The sequence below is a fragment of the Schistocerca serialis genome, chromosome 1 (genome assembly GCF_023864345.2).
Source record: "Schistocerca serialis cubense isolate TAMUIC-IGC-003099 chromosome 1, iqSchSeri2.2, whole genome shotgun sequence".
NCBI classification, from domain to species: Eukaryota; Metazoa; Arthropoda; class Insecta; order Orthoptera; family Acrididae; genus Schistocerca; species Schistocerca serialis.
In genome coordinates, this window is record NC_064638.1 from 370288531 (window position 1) to 370300546 (window position 12016).

The window sequence follows — 12016 nt, forward strand, 5'->3', positions numbered from 1 at the left end:
GAATGTTTACAGTAATGTACAAGAAATACATTTTAACACACTTCATTTATGAGTAAAGAGCATATTGTTGCAAAAACCTAGCATAACAGCAAATGACATGCAAGTGCTAAGTACACAGACAGAGGGCAAGGAAAAATTTAAAAAAATATTAGCTAGTTGCACCCATTTATTGGCAAACTATATAAAAGCACATATGGATGGACTAAATACATCTATGACCATTGTGTTAATATTCTTTAGGAAATATGTGTTGTAAAGATTGTGAGGAGGTAAGAAGAGAGAACTTTCAGAATATTTATTTTGGTTGATACACTTACCTCTGAGAGTGCAAATCAGCACCTCTAGTAAAAAAAAACAGCAACAAAACTACAGTAACTGAGAAATTTGTTACCATTTACCAAGCATTATAGTATTCTGGTGTGAAAAGCTCTTATGAATGTACATTTATCTGACCCTGCTAAGTATCAGTGCACCAAGAAGTTTCGCAGCAGGCATAAACCCAAATGATATTCACTGTTGGCAGAAAGCAAGTAAATATTTTAGCTATTGTAAGTGTATATGCTGCTACCTTGGAAGTAGACTTAACCTGTAGTTTAAGGTTACACTTTCAAGGCACAAATTAACTGCAGCACTACTCATTTACCAGGAAACACCAGACTAAATGCAGACCTTTAAGTGATCAGGAAGTATCAGGTGCAATCCAAGTAAGGTAACACCCAAGTGAAAGCAGCAGTAACTTGTTATTTGGAGACCAAAACTGTCAAGTGACATGAAAATTTCACTGAATGCGTAAAGTGGGTGTATGTTGAAGTTAACTGTACGTAGAAGGCTCTCATTTACAAATTAGTGGATATCAGTGACAATGCTTCAACATGAAGAGAGTAAGTGAGTGTGGAATGACTGAGACTGGTGTCACATTCAAGAGGGTATGGTTCATTTCATTGTCTAGCATAGATTTAGGTTTTCTATTGTTTCCATAAATCATTTATTAAAGTTGGTGCTCCAATGGTGTCTTTGTAACTATCATGGCTATTCTCATTCCCCAATCTCATCCAGAAAGAGCTGTATCTAATGCACTTATCACTGGTGGGACATTAAACACTCAATTTTCCCTTCCTTCTTTTAATGTATGGAGCTTGGCAGGCATATACACATGTTATCTGAGACTAACATACAGGAACTTTTAGAGGAAACTGAAAATCAATCTCAGTTTTGGTTTTGCGTGCCATGGGGAAGATTGTCTGTAGTTTGATACCGGTTGAATCACTAATCATTTTTTGGACATTGTGTACCTTGTACGAACAAACTGGCTGCAAAATTTTATAACAATGAGCAATGTGCTATAAACAATATGCTGCATGTGTCAAACTTAGTGAGACAGAAATATCTGCTAAGTAAGGAATACAACATAATCTTATAAAAGTTCCAATAATTTTTACATATGACTTAATATTTACTTGGAAATTTTCCATCCTCTTATAAACACCTCCCACAGTAATACCTTTTTGCAGATTCAATGCTATATACATGACACGAAACATGTACCACAGGAAGCAGTTACCACTGGTCTACAAAGCTGATGGTATAGAAATCTATGAGTGAGTGGTTCTCTTACATTCTTAAGCACATTAAGGACAAATTATTTGTATATGCATTGTAAATGAGAAAGACGAAATACTATTTGAAAAAAGTTGTAAACGGGCGGTTAGGGTTTAATACTGTATCAATAATGAGGTTATCAGAGATGGAGTCAATTTCAGATTAGGGAAGTACTAAGGAGGAAACTGACTACGTCTTTTTCAAAAGAACCATTCCTCCTACTGCCTGGAAGGTCAGGCAGGAAATAGAAGCCCACTCCACCCAAATGCGAGTTTGTATCATTCGATGAAGATAGCTGTAAATGATACACAGCACAGGAGACAAGAATGAGGTGTACTAACCAAAATTTCTGAGAATTTTAATACTGCATCCAAAGAATCAGCAGTAAAAACTTCTGCTGCTGGGTATTTCTAGTTCTGTCTTTCAACTGCCAGCCTGCCACAAGGCATCATCATCAATGTGAACACTAATGCCAATTTCTTTACACAATGTTTTACTGTACCAGTGAATTATGAAATTGACTTGAAGGAACAAAGGAACATTAAGCTTTGTTCTAAGTTCCATAACACTGCAGCTGAAACCCGTCACATGTTAAAGCACACTTTTGTCTTTGAGCCAAGCAAGAACATTCAACTGGTTTAGTCAATTTAAACATGGCTGGGAGTCTGGGGAGGAGTACATACGCTCGGGCTGACTGTCAACATGCACAGCTATAAACAATTGAGAAAGTGCATGAAGTGATCCACAAAGACAGAAGGCAAAGTTTGTGAAATCACTGGAATTTCATATGGGATGATGAATTCTAGCTGATGAATTGAACATGAGATGAACTGTATAGGAGTCCATTCCTCATCTTTTGAACGTCAACCAAACACATCATCTGGTTCATGGGCGGACCAAACTGCAAACAGCACTTCAAGCTGAGCAAAATTTCCTGTCCACAATCAATTACTGATGAATCATACATGTACAGTTATGACCCTGAAATAAAACAGCAATTTTCACAGAAGAAGATGCCATCCTCTCTGCGGGCCAAAAACACATGTCAAATTTTGCAGAAACTTCAGGTCAGTACTAATGATGGCCTTTTTTAAATTTTTATTCACAGAAGTGTCTGTAAGTAATTTCTTCCATATGGAAAAAAAAGGGCACTACACCTGCCCCCCACCCATCCTACTCACCTGATCTAGCCCCTCTGTGATTTCCTTCTCTTCCCAAAAAATGAAATTTTGACTCCACAGAGGAGATTCTAGCAGAAACGCAACTATTTTTAATACGATTCAGCTAGCAGAAGCCCTACTATGGCAAAATCGATAAAGCGTTTCTTAGAAGCACGAGTAGACTACTTTGAAGGCAACTGTGGAAACAGTTTGTTTTCCAATTTTTATTTGGATAGTCTCAAAAATTTGCACCAGCATCTCATAATTCATTCTGCAAATGTGCTTGGTGTTAAATTTGGCCAGATGATTGGCAAATATGACCTATGTACCAAACTAGTGATGGCCTTTTTTTTTTATTTTTATTCACGGAAGTGTCTGTAAGTAATTTCTGGCTGTCAGGGATATCAGCCAACCTAAATATAACACTGTCAAGCTTTCTGATTTCATCACGAACTGCAGATATCATTGAATAATTATAGTCCAAAAGTGAGTGCAAGAACCACAATTTTTAGTCTCTACAGGACTAAAAGACACCCATTTTTTTCATTACCACACACATCAAATTAACTGCATCATGTTTCATTATATCCGCAGCTCGTGGGCTTGGGGTAGCGTTCTCACTTCCCGAGCATGGGGTTCCAGGTTTGATTCCTGGCGGGGTCAGGAATTTTCACATGCCCCAAGATGACTGGGTGTTGTTGTGTCATCTTCTTCATCATCATCATTCATCCCCATTACAATCAGAGGAAGGTAACAGCAAACCACTTCCATTAAGACCTTGCCTAGTATGGCAGTGCGGGTCTCCCGCATCAATCCCCTACGCTCAGTCAGGAAGCATGGGACTTCTTTTCCATCCCATGTTTCATCACCTATTCCCATCACTATAACTGTTCATCAAGGAGAATGCATCACGACTGCAGAGTTCTGATGGAAACATGTACAGTTCAAAAATGTTTGGTAGCATCTACCAGTCTGCTTCAATGCAGCAGTGAAATATGAAAAGGGAGAGTTGCAGTATGGTCTCAAACCAGCCAAGAGTATGTGACTTTTGTTGGTCTGCACAGTTGGAATGTCATGGCAGAATGTTACAGGGATATTCTGACAGTCTACCATCATTGAAGCAATTTGTGAGTGACTACTATGTTTACAAACACAAAAACAGCATTTAATAATTCTGTATAGTTTGTGGAGAAGTTATTTAACAAAAAGAGCGTAGATCACTTATGACCTGGTCTGTCCAGAGTCCACATTTGAACTGGGCTAGACATTTATAATATGTTGCACCAAGTACACGGAACTACAGACCTCAACAGAACACACCACACCAATACTACTTCCTGTTGATGCTATGTGAAAAATAGGCTGTCACTGAACATTTCCTTATGGAGTCCAATCTATACTGAGGTTTGGAGAATGTATTAAATATCACCACATGACAGAGGGATACACAACAAAAACACATCAGTATTAGATGAGTGTCTTGTTGTCTTCGACACACCCATAAAATGCTGTGGACATTGCCTGGCTGATTTAATGGACATTTTCATCACTCATTTTGGAATTGTGTTAACGCTTCAGTAGCATCTTCTACTTTCAGGACCAATAAATTAGTCCTCGAGACTACATTCTCAAACAATACAGGTTTTTTCCACCTGATATTAACACCATTTGGCATATCTAAGAATTTTTAGAAATTCTCTTATCATAGTTCTCAACACACTAGGTCTTTTAACAATGTCAGTAAGTTCTTTTCACATTCTGAGATGCGCCATTTCAAACTCTGTGCATCTATCAAATCCCTAAAATATAAACTTCCATGACCGGAAATGTCACAATTAATGTTATGTTTTGGGCTATTATGCCGTGGTAGAATGGATTTCACATCAAAACCCAAGGTATCACCCCATCTGCAGAGAACATTTTCAAGGGTGGGTTGTAGCTTTTTTGAATCTTGGCTCGCTACTGACTGCATCAAAATTCTGCTTCTGTGTGCTTCCATGGAGTGGTGCAACGTCACGTTTTGAATACCCAAGCACAACTGGCTGTTGTTGAATGCTGTCATCCATGGTTGCTATCACCCCATGGTGGAAAACTGGTACACGTGTTCTTCAGCACAAGAATCCAGATGTCATTCAATTTCATGCCCTCCTCCTTCTTACTGAAATTCCTGGGGGGTGTATAACAATCTCTGTGGCCTCTCTGTATCTCATGGTATCCACTTCTGGCTGTCAGTACTTGGCAGCATGGCAGAGAGGAAGTAGATCATTTTTACAAACATCTCAACTTAATCAACCAGAAGATTCATTTACTGTGGAGGAGGCAGGCAGGCAGAAAATTAAATTTTCTTCGTGTGCGAGTTTCCAAGAAAGAAGATGCTAGCTTGGGCCACATTGTTTACTGAAAACCAATGCGTACAAACTGTTACTAACACCTCCCAAAACAAGAACGAGGCATCAAAAAACGTTGGCAGATATATCAACCAGTGAATCAGAGCTGCTTGAAGTAGAATTAAAACATCTTACCAGTGCATTGCTCAGGAATGGTTATTTGTTCGGTGAGGTAAGAAGAGAGTTAAGACCACCACATAGAAATCACAGCGATGCTCAAGCGCTGTTGGAGCCAAAAGTTTCCCTGCTTTTCATTACAGACATTACTGACTGCATAGGAAAAAATCTTGAAAAAGTAGAACATTGCAGTAGTATACAAACCCACCTGGAAGATATGAGATCAGAGCCCACACAGAAGCATTCCGACAATCCTTATTTCCACGAACAATACGAGACTGGAATAGAAGGGAGAACGGATAGAGGTACTCAGGGTACCCCGTGCCACACACCGTCAGGTGGCTTGCGGAGTATGGATTTAGATGTAGACGCAATGCCATCTCTTAGCATAAGCACCAGCTTTTGGCAGGCAGTACAGCCATAAAAAAAGTCACGTCAGCGCAGAATGCAAAGAGCACCTCTGTAGCAGCGAAATGTTTAAAAATGAAGCTTTTTTAATTCAAATTCCTATGTCTGACTAACCCATTGTGAAATTACGTAATATGCATACCGTATTGTGTTTTGGAAGTTGGATCTTAAAAGACATCAAAGTTCTTACAATGAGATGGCAAAATATTGCACTAATAACCACTCTATGAGGTGTAAAATTATGATGAATAAATCAGTCCTGTCACTTAATTCTGTATGTCAGTAGCTTAAATATACAGTTCAGATAACATCAAGCATTAAATGACATGAGACGTAAGGCAGACAAAAGCTGAATCCATGTGCTTCTTGACACATGAACAGCCAATTTGATGATTTGAAAATGGTTCTCAAGACTGTTCAAGTGAACATCAAGCTTATTCCTCATCTTTGTCTTTAATATACATACAACAAAAATATTTAACAATAATGGAAATTTCTAGGTGGAACAGTAAGTAAAATAAGGGAAAAGCAACCACTTACTGACGTGTGGCACATATACGTACAACGGAACACAGTATTCACTAGCTTTTTGAGGTCTTCTAGCCACAGTTTGCGAGTTAGAGAGTATTATGTTATATCATGTGCCACATCAGTCGGCTTACAGTGAGTTGTTGTCCTTCCCTTATTTTACATACTGTTCCAACAAAAATATTTGCTGTATGTGACAAGTTAAAACTGTATGCCACAGAGAGCCTCTAACCTACATACAGTCCAGTGCTCTAACAGTCAAGTCACATGAATGAAACCCATCTGGCTGTCAAGAGGGCAATGTGTGAAGCCTTCAATAAGTACTGTAGCAAAATATTGTCATATGATCTTTCACAAAAATCAAAGGAATTCTGGTCATATGTAGAGGCTGTTAGTGGCACGAAAGTTAAAATATTCAGTCAGATTTTGATAAGATTTCAAAGTTGTGCAAATAATGGAAAGTTTCTTTAAATTTTCAGAAATGTAAAATAGTGCAACACACACACACACACACACACACACACACACACACACACTCTCCAAAAGAGAGAGAGAGAGAGAGAGAGAGAGAGAGAGAGAGAGGTATCCTATGACTATAATATCAAGGAGTCACAGGTGATCGGCCGACTCAAACAAGAACCTGGGTGTAACACTTCATAGGGATATGAAATGAAACAATCACACAGGCTCAGTTGTGGGTAAAGCAGGTGGTAGTCTTCAGTTTATTGGTAGAATACCAGGGGAGTACAATCAGTATACAAAAGAGATTGCTTACAAATCACTCGTGTGACCTACTCTAGAATATTGCTCCAGTGTGTGGGACCTGTACCGAGTAGAGCTAACAGGGGATATTGAACGTGTACAGAAGAGACATAACAAATGGTTACAGGTTTGTTTAATCCCTGGGAGAGTATTAGAGCGACTCTGAAGAAACTGAACTTGAAGATTAACAAACTATCCTGAGGATGTCTACTAACAAAGTTTCAATAACCACCTTTAATGATGATTCTGGAACATTCATTATTGGAGCAAAATGTGGTTGGCATCCCTGCCAGAAGCTTCCTTGTGTTACGTCTGTCAGTTATTGTTCAATGCTGTACCGAATATAATATCTGTCGCACATTTTGCGAATTTTGAAATGGCACAGTTAGAGGAGCAACAAATGTGCATTAAATTTTGCATGAAACTCAAGAAAACCTTTACAGAGCCACACCAAATGATGCAGGAAGCCTATGGTGACGAGTGCTTAAGCTGCATTTGGTGTTACGAACAGATCAGACGGTTTCAAAATGGCAGGACGGAAGTTAAAGATAACCCTTGTTCAGAATGCCTTTCAACGTCTACCAATGACACTCGTGTCAGTAACGTCAATGAAATTGTGCGTGCCATTCAAAGGCCGATTGTCCGAGAGACTGCAGAAGAATGTGAAATTTAAGTTGGATTGTGTCATGAGATCCTGACACAGTGTCTTGGAAAGCATTGTGTTGCTACTAAATTCATCCTGTGGCTCACGAGTCAAGAACAGAAAGACAAATCTGTGAAGAGTTTTTGAATAAAACGAATGAGAACAAGATGTTCCTTAAGAGAATCGTAACTGGTGGTGAGACGTGGGTCTACGGTTACGATGTTGAGACCGAGGTTCAATCTCTACAATGGGTCGAGAAAGGTTCTCCGAGACCAAAAAAAGCTTGTCAGATCATGTCAAACATCAAAGCTGTGCTGACAGTTTTCTTTGACTTTGAAGGATTAGTTCATCATGAATTCATGGCACAGGGACAAACTGTTAATCGATGATACTATTGGGGTGTGCTGTGACGCCTGCAAGAAAATGTGACAAGGAAGCGGCCTGAAATTTGGGGAGACAATTCATGGCTCTTGCATCAAGATACCGCATCCAGACATTCATCCCAGACTTAATAACAAGATTATTAGTTCTTCAACTCCCAAAAACATGCCAGAAAGGAAGCAATAGCAGTTTAAGAGGTAGCAGGTCAGCACGAGAAGGTTCAGAGTGGAGAGCCCCTGAGATATATGCTTCTGGAATTGTATCTATTGTTTAATTCCATTTTCTGATAAGGGAATCAGATGTTGTCATGGTAGCTACTTTCTTCCTGGTAACACTTTATAATCTCATAATCCCTCTCCAGTGACAATATGATTAGTCTTCTCGTCAATAGATACACAGAGTGATCTTTCCCTGATTGCAACAAATTGTTTCTAAGGAACTATGCTAAGTACATTTAGGTGGTTTGTGGCAAATGGTATCTTAACTCAAAGTTTCTTATGTAAACACTTCCACATGTCTATGCAAATTTCTGCACATTTTCCAACCATCACAGAAACAGTTTACATGGACACATTTGAACATCATGCTGCACCTCAGTTACAGAAATTTCAGCCACAGGTAGTGTTTCACCAAGATGTTTCGCACCAATAAACTAAAGGTTCCTTCTTTGCTAGTAGTTGGATGTAACTTTTCCAGACAGATGGATCAGCAGGGAGGATCCACGTTCACCTCACATAACCCCTCTTGACCTTTTGTTGTGGTTACATTACAGATAAAATGTTCTGTTCACCAGTTCGTAATGTGAAAACTCTAGCAGCACAAATATGACACACTGCAGAGGCAGTGATGTAAGAGATGTTTGCAAATACATGGAGAGGAACTGAGTACTGCTTAGACATTCTGCAGGCAATAAAAGGAGCATAAGTGGAAGACTTGCAACAAACAGTATAGCTGTATTTAGCATAGTTCCTCATAAATAGATTTCTGTAATCACAGAAATATTTCATGTTCTCCCTGTAGTCGTGTGAGTTTGGAAATGTAAATGCGCATACAAAACATGGCAACACACACACTTCAGGAAATGCAGTGGGATTACTTTCAATATTTAGTTATATCTTTGATTGTCCCATGTTTATTGGGACATATGTTAGTCTGCCACTCCTCCTCCCATTTATACAAAATCCGATATGGTAGATATGCTTTTAAATAAGCTTAAAGTGCTGATAGCATCAACAATTTCTTCTCAAAGGCTCCCTTGGCTAGTTCATCTGCTCTGTCAGTTCCTAGCATGTTGATATGGCTCACTGTCCAAAGGATGATAATAGTGGCTTTAGTTCTGTAAAGATCATATAAAAGCATTCGAGTCCGAGCTGCCGGAGAGGGCAGTTGTGTGTGTGTGTGTGTTTTTATTTTCCTGATGAAGGCTGTGGCCAAAAGCTAATGTGTAAGTGTCTTTTAGTTGATGCACATCTGCAACTTAACGTGTCATCTTTACAGTAAGTAGCAAACTATTTTTTCCTTACATTGCTGATAGAAGAGCATCTGGATATTTCATGAAAGTCATATTATTTCCGGGAAACTGTTGAGAGTGTCAGCAGCATACGAAAGGTTTCTGGACAAAACAAATTTTGAAGTACGTGAGAGATCAAACTTGAGTTACCAGTTCCACTGTATTAATGATACATCCACTCAATAGACAACAATGTTTGAAGAAATTATCATGGACATACGAGGGGGGACCCAAAACAAACCGGATTGTTGTCATAAAAAATTTATTGATGAACCTTTTTACAAAATTACTTCAGTCATCTTCAAAATACTCTCCAATACATGCGATGCAATTGTCAAGTCTCTTTTTCCCACTGTTGGAAGCATGTTTGGAACTCTTCAAGTTTGATATTGTCCAGTGCCCTTTGCGAAGCTGTTTTTACCGCCTCCACATCGTCATAACGCTCCCCTTTTAGCGTTTTTTTCATTCGTGGAAATAGGAAAAAGTCGCACGAGGCTAGGTCCGGCGAATACTGAGTGAGGGGAATGACAGACCACCTCTGAGATACCAAATAGTGGGTCACTCGTAAGGCCGTGTGTGCTGGAGCGTTGTCGTGATGCAGAAACCAGTCATCTGATCGCCAAAGTTCCGGACGTTTCCTCCTCACATCCTCTCGCAGACGCCTTAAAACATCCAAGTAAAAGTGCTGGTTAACAGTCTCGCCAGGGGGTACGAATTCCCGATGCACAATTCCACGAACATCAAAAAAGGCAATAATTATTGTCTTCACATTTGACCTCATTGGCCTTGCTTTTTTTGGTCTGGGAGAGTTGGGAGTCCTCCACTGGCTTGACGCTTGCTTGGTTTCTGGGTCATACCCGTAACACCAACTCTCATCCCCTGTAATGACATTGTTCAAGAAGTTTGGATCACGTGCAATCTCTGTTTTCAAGTACTGACACACAATCATGCGGATGGTTTTTTGCTCCTGTGTGAGAAGGCGCAGAACAAATTTAGCAGCAACACGTCTCATGTGCAAAGCCTCACCCAAAATCCGCTGGCACGAGCTCCAACTGATTCCTGTCTCTGCTGAAATTTGGTCGATCGTTTGGCGGACCTTCCTGTGTGAGAAGGCGCAGAACAAATTTAGCAGCAACACGTCTCATGTGCAAATCCTCACTCAAAATCGGCTGGCACGAGCTCCAACTGATTCCAGTCTCTGCTGAAATTTGGTCGATCGTTTGGCGGACCTTTTCAATGTTCTCCTCATTTCACAATGTTGAAGGGCATCCAGAACGAGCTTGGTCTTCAACACACATCTCACTACATTTAAAGCACCCAAACCACTCGAAAACCTGTGTGCGGCTCATAGCGTCCTCCTGGAAAGCTTCCTGAAGCATTTGGTGTGTCTCCATTGCAGTTTTTTAAAGCAGGAAACAAAATTTCACACACACTCTTTGTTCTTTTAAAGTCTTCGCAGAGGTAACCTGCCAACAGTCAGAGAAACACAATACCACACTTGCTGTGTTCAGCTCTACACTGATGCCGTCTCAACTAACACCATCTTGCGTGAGAACCCGGCACTACGTGTACGAGTGGCAGCGCCCTCGGAGTCCGGTTCCTTTTGGGTCCCCCCTCGTATGCGTACTAAACTTGTTCTTTTTTGGAGCTGTCTGTGGAGACCTGGTTGAATGATATGCATTCCTGAAGGACTGAATAGAAATGACAGTGGTAAATACATGGGGTCATGTCAGCTTTAACGCCTTGCTTACACCATGGTGATTTGTGACATTGGGATTCAGAGAGTGGTTGCCCAGTGTGTATTATATCTTTTGCCAAACACTGACACAAGTACTGTAGTGTGCCCCAAGTTTTTAAATGATCATCAGACTTTGTTCATTATTAAGTTCAACCATAACACAAGCAAACACTCACTTGGCACATTCAGCAATTAGTCATCAGCTGCAATGCACCTACACCAGATACTGCCATGTCACTGATAATAGGTGCTGTACACGTATCGGTTATTTCGTTATTATTGTAGCGCGAACAACACTATGAGGCAAATTAAAACAATGAAAGTCTTCCCTGCTTTTGCCAATCACTGTGTTTAACACATGTAGTTCTTGTTTCAATTTTTATTGGCTGGTTGCTTTATTTGTCCCGCCAGTAATGCTCATATTGTCTTTTCATTGGTACGCATTGTAAAAATGTATTAAGTTGCTTTGTGTTCTCTAATGAAACTTAGTCACAGGAAATCAATTCTGCTTAAATGATTCGGAGAGTTTTAGAAAGCATGTCACTACTGACACAGCAGACTTCCAAAATAAACTCTGAGATTACTGGACTTTCTTTGTCAAGTGTTTTAGGTTTCCGGTGAAAAGGAGACTGCAGTGAGAAAACAACACACATAGGAATATATAGTGCAATCTTTACTTCCACATTAAACTTACAATGACTGGAGTAAGTCAGCGGATGTTGGGATAACGGAAGAAGACTGAATAACAAGGATGTTGTGTAATTCTACTTATTTTAATCCCAT

At 39.8% G+C, this 12016-nt stretch overlaps 1 protein-coding gene across 3 annotated transcripts in view; it reads right to left on the reverse strand.

Moving 5' to 3' along the window:
* Window positions 1–12016, reverse strand: part of LOC126470538 (ATP-dependent 6-phosphofructokinase) — a 79531-nt gene that overhangs the window by 39621 nt on the left and 27894 nt on the right. The gene's annotated exons all lie outside the window — the stretch shown is intronic.